The sequence below is a fragment of the Primulina tabacum genome, chromosome 7 (genome assembly GCF_025594145.1).
Source record: "Primulina tabacum isolate GXHZ01 chromosome 7, ASM2559414v2, whole genome shotgun sequence".
NCBI classification, from domain to species: domain Eukaryota; kingdom Viridiplantae; phylum Streptophyta; class Magnoliopsida; order Lamiales; family Gesneriaceae; genus Primulina; species Primulina tabacum.
Window position 1 is genome coordinate 10163921 of NC_134556.1, and position 12929 is coordinate 10176849.

General features: G+C 36.8%; 1 pseudogene; it reads left to right on the plus strand.

The window, feature by feature from the left end:
• Positions 1–7245: 7245 nt before the first annotated feature.
• LOC142550553 (translationally-controlled tumor protein homolog) lies at positions 7246–12734 on the plus strand (annotated as a pseudogene).
• Positions 12735–12929: the final 195 nt, after the last annotated feature.

The window sequence follows — 12929 nt, forward strand, 5'->3', positions numbered from 1 at the left end:
GCATCGCTTCCTTGAGAATGTTTGGGACATTTTAATGGATTCGAGTTTGGATCATAATGTCCTAGGATGAGTCTCGAGGCGTTGATCACTGTACGTGTAATCGAAATTGGAGAGTATAAGTTTCTGAGTCGCGGAGTCCAGTTTGTTCGGCGCCCAAGCGGTAAATTTTTACCGCCCGAGCGCCACCCTTTCTGTCCGAGTGTTCTTTCCAGTAGACCTGGCGCTCGAGCGGTAAAGTTTTACCGCCCGAGCGCGGCCCCATCTGTAAAAATATTTTGTTCCCTCTTCTTTTCAAGTTTTATAGTGAGTTCATGTCTTTATATTTGAGAAATGTTCTCACATCATTTTAGAGATTGTTCGGGGTTCGATGTCATGGGTTAGTACGAAGATTTAACGAGGTCAAATCCCGAGTGATATAGAATGTCATAAGCTATCTATTTAATTCGGTGGTGAGCAAGAATATCTACGTCTAAGTGTTGAAGTTCATGTTAGTATGTGCAGCAGTGGCCCCAAATGAAATCCAACGAATCTCTCAACGCCAAGTAAGTATGTTGACGTGCAAGAAAATATTTTCAAGTTTTTGAGGTATACTAAATGTCTTGTGACCAATTTATGTATGGGGTTGGAAAGCGTTAAATCATGAACGAGGACCAATCCGCCCGTTAAAGCATGAACGGGGATCTCATGTATGTGGCAGTGGATTTTTCCCTGTCAGCCCAGTACTGTGGTTTAGTCTGATCAGGAGATTTATGTTATGGGTCACTTGCTTTGAAACATGCCTCTACGAAAAATGATGAAGTTATGTATGTACAAGTATGCAAACATGTTTATGAACAGAGTTCACGTTATGGCACGTCTAAGTTATGTATGTATGTTCAAGTTTATTGCAAGTTCAAGTTTCAAGTTATGTATGCTCTATTTTAAAGTTGCATGTGGTTTTATTATGTAGTACTTGTTACTCCCAGTTTATACGTGTTGAGTCTTTAGACTCACTAAACTTGATCTATGCAGGTGAGGATGATTTCGAGGAGACTAGGGGTGGGGACCAAAGAGCAGGCTTGGACTGAGCAGGAGGCTAGACCCGAGGACCGCCCATGTTTTAATGATATTTTCAATGTTTAAATACTCTGATTTTATGTTACTGTTTGAGGTTCAAGCAAATTGTAGAACCTGTAAATTAGACTACGTATAAGTCATGCATAATTTCTAGTATTTAAATTAAAATGATTTTATTGCATGAGTATCTAAATTCTTTTCTTTAAATTTAATTATTTTATGCAGTAGTTTAATTGTTACCTTTCAGTTAAATAAGTGAGGCCGGACTGAAGTTGGAGTATTGAGATAAAATTTAATATTAAGAGAAATTCCTAAAATTTATTTAAGATAAATAATAAGTTAATTTAATGTAAAAGAAAGTTTAAGAATTTAATTAATTAATTAGAAGATAAGTAGTAAACAATTTCTTTGGGTTCAATAATTAATTAAGAAGCCTAAATTAAAATATGTGACAAATTGAGATAAGTTAATCTAGACTTATTTTAATTAAGAAATTTCAATTTAACATGTTAGTAATTTAATTTAGAGATTTATTCATGCATGCAAGATAATAATATTCCTTAATTAATTTATTAATTCACTAAACTATTTAATGGGTAGGTAAAACTCTAAAGGATTAAAATACAAGATTTAAGAACTATTCTTCCCTCCATTTTATTTGCAATTTTCGGCCACCCCAATTCTAAAAGATTTAGTTTTGATTTACAACTCAACTTTAATTCCTTTCCTTATCCCTTTCATGACAATTATTCCCATCATTTTAAATCCTCATTTAATTAATAATTAAGCAATTTCCTACCCTACCTTGGATGATAAAATCGGCCCCTCCCCCTTTTTCTAGATTTAAATTTGGTTGACAATTCATTCCCTTGTTATCTTCCTTTAATCTTTTTCTAGGTAGATATCTTCCCCACTTTTAAATCACCAACAAATAATTAATTAAGCAATTTTCTCCCTAGCTCCTAGACACTAGAATCGACCAAGTGCACTCCTAAATATCCTTCAAATCTTTTTATATCAAACCATCTAACAAATTCTAGGATAGAAAGATTTATCTTGCCATTTAATTCCCATTCATCTAGCAACCTTCCCTCATTTTTCCTAGCCATTCTCCCTACCCCATATTCTCGAAAATTTCATTACCTTTCAGCAAGAAAATCGAGAGTGAACCATAGAAAAATCGTGAGAAATTTAGAGAGAAACAAGAGGGAAGAACAAGAAGCAAAGTCACTCCGTCTCCTCCGCGCCGCGCCGCGTCGTCGCTCGTTTGTTTTTCTTTTAAAACAAAAATTTCCAGGCATGTTTATATTTCCCTTTACTCTTCAATCAAGCCATATTAATATTTTAAAACATCATACTCATGATTTATTTAAGCAAAAAAACCGAAATTCTTGACAGCATGTGTCCGATACATGTACAGATTTTCTTGCGCTTCTTGATGCCTTCACGGGTTGCATGGTTTTAGTGATTGCAGGGGTTGGCTCACGTCCAGGCTTTCCAGGCTGCATCTAGGATGGATAAAGGGTGTGTTAAGAAGGGATTTTACCATTGGTTAAAGTCCCTTTTTTCCCCCAACAACTCGAATGGGCAGCAACACGTCCATAATGCATTTTTGAGTCTCGGGTTGCACGATTTTTGGTCTAAGGCAAGTGTTCTGATCTTGGCTGCCCAAGAGGCTGTAGCCACGGTTAGAACCCTTCCTTGACATGTCTAGCACATGGCCAAGTCGGCCTTTCATGGCGTGGTTCATGGTCCCATCAGCTTTTAAAATAAAACAAGAACAAGCCCTTCGACCCTCTTACTTTCATGCATGTGTATTTTCGGTTTTTGTTGTTTGGTGTGGATCTTGGTTGGCTTCTGGCCATTAGCCACGGTTCATACCATACCTCTTGATGTCTAGATCATGTCATGGTCAGTCCAAATGGCCACCGGAATGGTCCATGACAGTAAGTGAAGCCATTATCCCCACACGCGCAGGTTTGGCTCTCAGGTGGAACGTGTGAGTCGTTTCTGGTGTTGTTTGGATTGTGGATGGCCTAGGGCCCTTAGCCATGGTTCAAATCATATCTTATGATGTTGGGAAGAGGCTCTGGTTGGTGTTCAAGCCCCAATGGCCATTAGCCTCGCAAACGACGCAAGGAAACGCTAACACAGCTGCTGTATTTTTGACAGCAAGTTGTGCTGAGGTAAGGAGGTCTGTTTCGAGTTCTTGGCTGGCTTTTAGCCTATAGCCTAGGACTGGACAGTACCTCATCAAGTTAGGAAGGTCATATTTTTGGCCGTTTGTGATTCGGTTAAGTTTAGAGGTCGTACGAGAATTTACGGTGCAATGTGCCAAAATGACTCTCGAAAGAGCGTTTTATGTTTTTGGCCCCATTCACCAAAAATTCGAGTACTGTAATTTTAGGAGCATTATTTCATCATTTTAGGTGTATTTTAATCATGACTAAATGATGGTTCGGTTTGGCACGGAGTCATGATTAAATACTAAGTCATTGGGCGTAATTGTCTCGTTTTCGGACTCAATTACGATGTTTTGGTCAAGTTAAATCAATTGCATATTTTTCATGTTAGAATTAGGTCGCAGCGAGCCTGAGAACGATCCAACCTATTTTGTAAAATAATACAGGATATTTAATTATGTTATTTAATTATATTACGTGCAAAAATATAAAATATTCATTTTTTTTAGATTTATGCGATATTGCTTGTGGCCACTTCATTATCATGGGATTATTACTTCACCCGATGGTCACTTACCGGTTCATGCTCAGTTATTGGTACGGATATCCAGTCCAAGGGATGTGATGATCTCTACCGCCCAGTATACTGTAGTTTAGTCTGATCAGGCGATCCAGTTCAGTTCAATTCAGGGGCCACTTGCGTAGAACATATTCTCAACTAAAATTATTATATGTTATTTCATGACAGGGCTCTATCGAGCAACATTTCACTTATGATTTTCAGTTCAGTTATGCACGTATTATAATTACTCATGACATGATATTTTTACATTACGCTAGACTCGTGATATTTTTACCATGCATGCAATTTTATTATTATTACTTGTTATTTATGATATATGCATGAGACTCACTAGACTTGATTGTTGCAGGTACTGATGAGGTCGGGACCGAGGGCGGGGACCAGTGAGTCATCTTAGGTCGGCAATAGTAGGAACCCGAGGACCTCATTTTCAGCATTTACTATTTTATTTCAAAATCAGTTTTTATCTGTTGTTGAATTATTTTAAATTGTTATTTTGCAAACAATAATTACTTCCGCTATGCTATTTTGAACATTAAACTCTATTTATCAGTTTATTTTACGAATGAGGCATATTACTTATTTTAAAAGAAAATTTTAAATTTTTCCGCAAATTTTCAAGTACGAATTACGGGCCTCTACACAAATACTTTTGGCAAAAATTATTTTGAGATTTTTCTGTTGCAACAATTTTTGAGGATGAACAGTTGTTTTATTAAATTTTGAAGGTTCACGATTTATTTAAGAAATTTTTTAATTTTTCCGCAAATTTTGAATAGTAAAAGTACGGTACGTTACAATAACCGCGGACTATTATACTCGATAAGTCAGAACCACTTGGATAGTCCGAGGGAGGGTTATTCAGTACATCATCATATGATCATCCATCTGTATGAATGGACATCTCCATGCTCTTGTGAATGAAACATGGCGTTTATATCACATATGCTAGTCTCAAGCTCAAGCGACATTTATCCTTATTTTAGGCGGCTGATTCGACTAGAAACCTATTTAGTATATACGGTACACTTTCTAACGAGTTTCTTGATCTTACGTTGGGAGGCAGATGTAGTGCCCAAATTTAGTACACGTATAACACATGCATTTATTTAATTGTAAAATCATTTATTTAAATTTAAATGATTTTAGTGATACATGATTGATTTAAATTACATTATTTTAATGTATATGTGATGCACGTTAAAATGTTTTTTTCAAGTTTCATGTTTCAGGCGATTACTCGAGGCGGGATCGAGGAAAAGAGACCGGTGATGATTTTGGCGATTTTAAAGGTGACATTTTATTTTAAGTAGAGGTTGGGGCATTTTAACCAATCTATTAAGTTGTTAGTATTTTAAAATCTAATTTATTTATTTAGTAAATTAAGAGTTTGAAACTTTTAAAATTAGCACTTTTGTGTGTTTTAATTTAAATTAGAGATTTTGTTAAAGTTGAGGGAGATTTAGTATTTTCTTTTAAATTTGTTGCTAATTAATAATTAAGCAAATTTTACTCTCCTTAATTTACTAATCACACGCACACACACTTTTACACACACTAAAAAGCGCCTAAACACACACACTCAACTCACTATTCAGATTTTTATTTTGAGAGAGCAAAAACTAGGGTTCTTACTCCTAGAAGCAGCCGCCCACTTCCCCATTAAATTCCAGCAATTTTTGTGTGTTTTCTTCAAAGATTTTAGCGTCACGTTCGTCCTGGATCAATCCTCACATAATCTCCGCTTCGGTATCGTCATCACGGTATTTCTAATCATCAAAGGCACGTATATTCTGTTATTGATGCATTGATCTCGTCATATTATGCGTTGTGTTGTTATTTATGCATAAAAATTCATGTATGTTGTTCGTTGTTTGAGCGGAAAACGGTTTGGATCAGTTTTGATATGAGTTTTAGATCTCAAATCTCTTTTTTGCTGTCATTTTTAAAACTGAGATTTTTCAGTCGTGATTCTGAGAAAACTTTCAACATGAAAATTGTAGAAATTTTCGATACCTTCGATTTGACAGTAAATTCGAAATATTTGGATAAACATTGAGTGAGTTATGGAATTTTTCATGGGACTGCTCAAACTACGTTTTCAGAGAATTATGCATTCATGTGTTCTTGAGATTTTATGGTTGCAGGCTTCGTTGGAGATCGACGGGTGATCGTTGCTGCGTCTAGGTATGCTTAGTATGATGTTGGAATGTTATTTGATATGTCGTTTAGTGTCGATAGGCACTCAAATGCATTAGAGGTCGTAGGAAACGAGTTGGTGTTAATTGCCACGTTTTTGAATTGTATGTGTTGTAGGGTGGACGTCATTGCTTTGGGCGTTGTGCGAAGTTGGTTCGATGTTATGGCATGCTAGGATGGGTCTCGGGGTGTCGGTTCATGGTCCGTACAATTGAGTCTAGAATGATAAGTATTGCATGTATTGAAATTTCGTGAGTTTGCACTTCCCGCAGGTACCCGGACCCGGACACGGACCTTGGCACGGGATCCGTGCCTTCGTTTTCTCCTTGGTGCCATTTTTGCGAGCCTACACGGACCCCCACACGGACCAGGGCACGAGGTCCGTGGCCTTCCCCTTCTGCACGACAAATTTTACCGAGTCTACACGGACCCGGAGCCAGACCTGGGCATGGGGTCCGCGTCCCTTCTTCTTCCCGAGTATTCCTTTTTGCGCACCTACACGGACCCCTACCCGGACCCATGAATGGGGTCCGTGTACTCCACATTTTTGGGAAAATCTTATTTTGTCTTGGAGTTTCATGTCTTGGGTTAGTACGATGATTTAAATTAGTTCAAGTCCCGAGTGTTATACAATGTCTTAAGTTATTTATTGAATTCGGTGGTGAGTACGAATACCTACGCCTAAGTTATGCAAGTTAAGTGTTGAGTTCATGATTAGTATTTACAGCAACGACCCCAAGCGAGATCCAACGAATCTCTCAACGCCAAGTATATAACGCCCCGAAAATTTTAAAGTCCACGTAAACCACATGTATGCAATTATTAAATTCTTTATGTATTTTAATTAAATGTTTTAATTACATTAATTAATTATGTTGTGCATTTGTACATGTTTAAAAAATATTTTTCTAAATTGTTGCATTAAAATGTATTTTTAAAAGGTTATTCAAGTGGCGATCGAGGAACGGAGACTGAGGGCTGAAAAAAAAATGAAAAATGTTCGTATTAAATACTTGTTTTTACTTATTTTAAATAAGGGTATTGCTTTTTCTTATTTTTGAAAATAAGGAGTTTTTGAGGTGAATTTATACGCCGGAACATAAATTTTATCGTTGTTGGTTTTTCAACAAAAATGCGAACGTTTTCGCAATCCGGCTAATAAATTCACAAACTTATTTAAGCAAAATTATTTTTAATATTTTAATTAATCTCTAATGAGCTTAAATGGGCCTAATTAATATCTTAATGGGTCAAAGCTTAATTAGTGGTTAATTAACTATATATTATGTAATTAACTTACGCCAAAACCCTCACTTTACAATCAACAATCGGCCACCCAATTTTTATTTCTGAAAATTCTCTCCCAACCACCCTCAACCCCACGGCACACACTCACAATTTCAAGGGAAAATTCGAAGGGTGCTAAGCAAGAAAAAGCCAAGGTTCCGATCCGTTCTTCGTCGTCAACGATTATTCGTGCATTTAAAACGCAAAGGCACGCCATATTCTCTTTTTACTCATCATCACACCATAGTAATTGTTTATGCATAATTTTTAAAGAAAAACATAGCACACAAGTTGAATTTTCGTAACTACATGTCTATGTGTTCCAAACTTGTGTTTTTTATTTCCAAAATCATGTTTTATATGTGTAAAAGGGGCTGCCATGATTAGGAAAGGGTTAAGGGATGTTTTTACATGTTTTAGAGAGTCCTTAATCACCTCAATACGCTGCAAACGTGAAGAGAAATAAGCTGGAACCTAAGCTGCATGATTTAAAGATCAAGGTGCGGTTTATGAGGGGAACCACTGCATGGCTTGGTTTTGGCTCGACCAAAGCTGGGCTAGGACGTGGTTGGGTCATGAGATGAGTCCTAGCCACGCTAGGACTCGAGTTAGATGGCTAGGGAAGAGCCCAAGAGCACAAGGACTCTTCCCCAAGCCACCCGACAGCAAGGGGTAGCGCAGGGTGTGCTGCTGCGCAGGAAGGAAGAGGCTCGGCCAGGGGGTCTGGGCAGGGGCTAGGTTAGGTCTTTAGGGTCCTAGAAGGGTGCTTGAGGGGATGGTTCAAGGGTTGGCTCGAGGGTTAGAGGCATAGCATCAGAAAACGTGAGAGAGGCACCTTGAGGAGAGAGGCACCTTGAGGACAGCTTGTGCGCGCAGGCTGCTGAACTTTTCAGGCGACTTGTGCGCTGGTCCAGGGGCTTGGGCTGGGCTGGCACGGGTTTGAGCGTGGTCTAGGGTCAGTAAGGGTCATGGGTGGTCAGTGGTTAGATGGTTGGAAGAGTCCTAGGCAACTAGGAAACATAACACAAGCGGGAAGGCACTCACACACACATGCAGAATAGTGGCTCAAGTTTCAGCAGGTTTTGGGAGCAGGGCCAGGGCTGGTTTTCGGGCTGGGCTTGCACAGTAGGGTCCCTAGATGGGTTGGCTAGGTGTTGGCTTGAGGTGGCTTGGGCGTGGCTCGAGTAAATTGGGAGATGGCTCGGTGCGTTCAGTCGAAGGGTCAAAAACGAAAATTTAAGAAGGAAAAATTGATCAAGGGTCCACGGGGGTGGCTCATGACTTGGAAAGGTAGAATAAATATTAAAAATGCTATGTTTAAAATTTAAGATCAAAATAATGAGTTTTAGATTTAATCGGGATTTTATCGCCTCACGAAACGCTAATTAACGAATTAATTGAAACGCCTAGTTGTTAGCTTTATAAAATTATGAAAAAATTATATTTAAACTTAAATAATTATTAGAAGTCTAAGTTTTCAATTTGGGAATTTTATATTAAGGTTTGGTTTAATTCGAGAATAAAACGCATTAATACGTCACATTTAAAGATTTATTTAAAAGTCCTCGTTTATGCTAAATAAAAATATGAAAAAATTCAGGTAGGCTTAAATAATTATTTAGGACATGTTAGAGTTAATGAAATTAAGAAAATGACAAAAACGAGAAATTTTACGTCCAAGGGTAAAACGGTCATTTTACACCTAGAAATTAGTAAACGTCATGGCAGTGTCCTGAATGCTATTTTATATGATAATATGATTATTTTCAATGATTATGGATGTTTATGAATTTTTATATGTTAAATTATGATTTTTAAATGTCTATGATTTTTATGACTTTAAATTGGACATTTAAAAGATATGTTGCATGCTTGATTTCAAAAATAAAATGATATTATGTGCATGTTTTTATTAAGTGATGAGAATATGACATGTTGAAGGATGTGAAGGATTGTGACTAAATATGTTGGAAATATCGTGAGGGTTATGGTCCCAGTGGGAGCCCGACGATCGTATTTCTTTGGATACAGATACGAATACGAATACGTGATACGAATACGAATATGTTAATACGTTGGCCAAGGCCCAGTTGACGGGTGAGAGTGTCGCTGGTGTCCCCGCCGCCCAGTACTGTGGTTACATGTAGATGGATCCATCGCCCAATACGATTAAGAATACGAGTCACAATCACGATCTGAATTCAACAAACACGAACATGAATATGAATATGAATACGAATATGAATATGAATATGTTTATGAAAATGTTTATGCATAAGATTATGAAAACGTTTTTATTTAAAGTTTTATGCATCACGAAAATGTTTACGAAAATGTTATGTTTTAAGTTTATGCATCTTCATGAAAACGATATTTTAAAGTACAAGTATTTTTCACTGTTATATGTTAATTGTATTACGTATTATTCGTTATCAAGAATATGACGTGTTGAGTCTTTAGACTCACTAGGTGTGATTGATGCAGGTGATTATGATAATGTTAATGGAGGTCTTGATGGTTGATCTGACTGGACTGAAGGTGCATATAACCCGAGGACCGACGCTAGTTTTCCGCGCTAGTTATTATTTATGATTTTAAGTAATGCTAAAGATACTTTTACGCCTTTTATTTATGTTATGAGAGATTTTTGAGAAGTTATAGTATGGGCTATACTTTTCAAATAATGTTTTTAGGTTGGTAAAATGTCTGACGATTTTATGATTTAAAATATTTTCCTTTGGATTTTTAATTGGCAGTTGGACGTTTATTTTTAAAATGATGTCAAAAATATTTTATGGTTCGACCGATGCTAAGTGAGGTTTTAAAAAAAAAATCTAGCCCTTTTTAAGAAAACGAATAAGCAGACGTTTCAAAGTAGGTATATGACGTGCAAAAGAAAATATTTCAAGTTTTTTAAGTATGCTAAATGTCTTGTGACCAAATTATGAATGGGTTTGGAAGTCGGTGAACGTGGCCGAGGACCTCTCCACCCCGTTAAATTATGAACGGGTTTAGATCAGGATTGGAAAGTGTTAAATTATGAACGAGGATCAATCCGCCCGTTAAATTATTAACGGGGATCTCATGTATGTGGCAATGGATACGTCCCTGTCAGCCCAGTACTGTGGTTTAGTCTGATCAGGCGAATTATGTTATGAGTCACTTGCTTTGAAACATCCTCTACGCAAAATGATGAAGCTATGTATGGTTAAGTACGTTCAAGTATGCAAGCACGTTTAAGAAAAGTTTATGTTGATGGCACATCTAAGTATGTATGTACGATGTTCAGTTTTTAATATGCAAGTTCAAGTTTTAAGTATGTACGTTCTATTTTAAAGTTATATGTGGATTTTATTACGTAGTACTCGTTATCTCCAGTTTATACGTGTGAAGTCTTTAGACTCACTAGACTTGATCGATGCAGGTGAGGATGTTTTCGAGGAGACAATGGGTGGGGACCAAGGAGCAGGCTTGGACTGAGCAGGAGGCTAGACCCGAGAACCGCCCATGTTTTAAGGATATTTGCAATTCTTAAATACTCTGATTTTATGTTACGGTGTGAGGTCCAAGCAAATACTTTTGGCAGACATTACTTTGAGATTTTTTTTGTTGCAACGATTTTTGAGGATGAACATTTGTTTTATCGAATTTTGAAAGTTCATGTAGTATTTAAGAAAATTTTTAATTTGTCCGCAAATTCTAAATAGTAAAAAGTACGGTACGTTACAGCAGATCTCATGGTACATATTGTATATTCAAGAAATTTATCTATACAGCTTGCATTTATATACTGATAAAGCATAATGCCGTAATCAATAAAATCGTAAAATATTATTAAAATAAAGATCGTTTTACATTAGAATCAACAAAAGTTCAAGGCACAAATTGGCTTGCTGGGCACCTACTCTAACGGATGGATGATAGTTTGTGGTTTTCATATTTATGACAGTCACAATACGCATTGAAGGAGCTCTGAGGAGAGCACCCCTCCCTCATTTCAATCATTCAATTCTCAGTTCTTTTCTCTCATCTCATACTATTTGAGTGCTTAGTTCTATAATATTTGCGAGGTATTTGTTCTTCTGTATTAAGATAGAGTGTGTTGTATTAGAAAACACAGTGAGTGATTGTACACCATAAAATAATTATAGTGGAATTATTTTCATATTGTCTGTAGTTTTTACCCTAATAATTTTTAGGAGCTTTCCACGTAAATCTCGGTGTCTAGTTTTATACTTTATTTTCATATTATTATCTCAAGTTGTCGCAAATGGGATCAACAAAAAACACGGTTTTCGTGAATGAGAAAGTTTACTCTCCGATGGTCATTTTGTGTTTCGACTATTAATGAATATATTTTTTCCAAAAAAAAATTGTTTTGCTTGAAAGGGTTAATTTTTATTTACAATGTTTAATGTATTTTCAAATTTAATGTTTTCCCGTTGTCTTTGTGTGACTGATCCATATTTTAATGAGATTCTTGTCTTAATACTGAAAGTTGTTTAATACTTGGTGTTTGTATATTTTGTGAATCTATTGGGTCAGCATGTCTTAAATCTATCTAGTATGATTTATGTTTGTTTATTAAATTTGTATTTTGCATGTTTCAGGTGATGAACTTCTTTCAGACTCGTTTCCATACAAGCAAATTGAGAATGGGATTCTTTGGGAAGTTGAGGAAAAGTTAATTTGATTTCTCCTCTTATTTCACACTCATGGACTCTTTTTGCTTTTGCATTACGCTTTCTTTGCCAAATGCAATTACAATATATGACTTGGTAAAATTTATTTTCATGAATCCTAGTGGGTTACTACGGGTGCATTTGATGTGGACATTGGCGCGAACCCTCTGCCGAGGGCGGTGAAGAGGACGAAGGTGTTGATGACCAAGGCATTAAAGTAGTTGGCATTGTTGACAGATTCAGACTTCAGGTACGTACCTTGCTCAGATCATGAGATGCGTTGTTTATGAGAAATTCAAAGTTGGTCTCGGAGAAAATGCATGCTTTCGCAGGAACAACCTTCTTTTGACAAGTAGTAGTTTGTAGCAGACGTCAATAAGTACATCAAGCTGTTGACACCCAATCTTGAAGGCGAGCAATAAGTGTTGTTCAAGAAGAACATCGAGAGGGCTACTAAGTTTTTGCTGGCTAAGCTCAAAGAACTACAATTGTAAGTAATAGCACTAAGTTGGGTCATTGTTTTCTCCAAAAAAACACCTGGGCATGTGCGACTTGACAGTGTTCTTTTCGTAGTTTTGTGGGAGAGAGCATGTGTGATGATTGCTCCCTCGTGTTTTTGCTTACTACAAGGATGGCTCCATCGATCCGACATTCTTGTACTTTGGTATTGGTTTGAAGGAAAGTGTTGATCGGAAGTCAAGGGCACTCACTACTTCAGTGCCTTATTTTAAGATCTTAGTTTAAATTTGTTCATTAGCAATCAATTCCATTTTTTACCATGTTAATGATAAACGCTATTCAAACTCAAGTTGACATGTGTTTCTTTACCTACTGTGTCTTTTCTTAGGCTAACTAAAAAAAATCAATTTGAACAGGTGAGAACCTTCTGAATCACTACACTGTTAAATCCACAGCTCACCTGTTCACACAGTTTTTTTA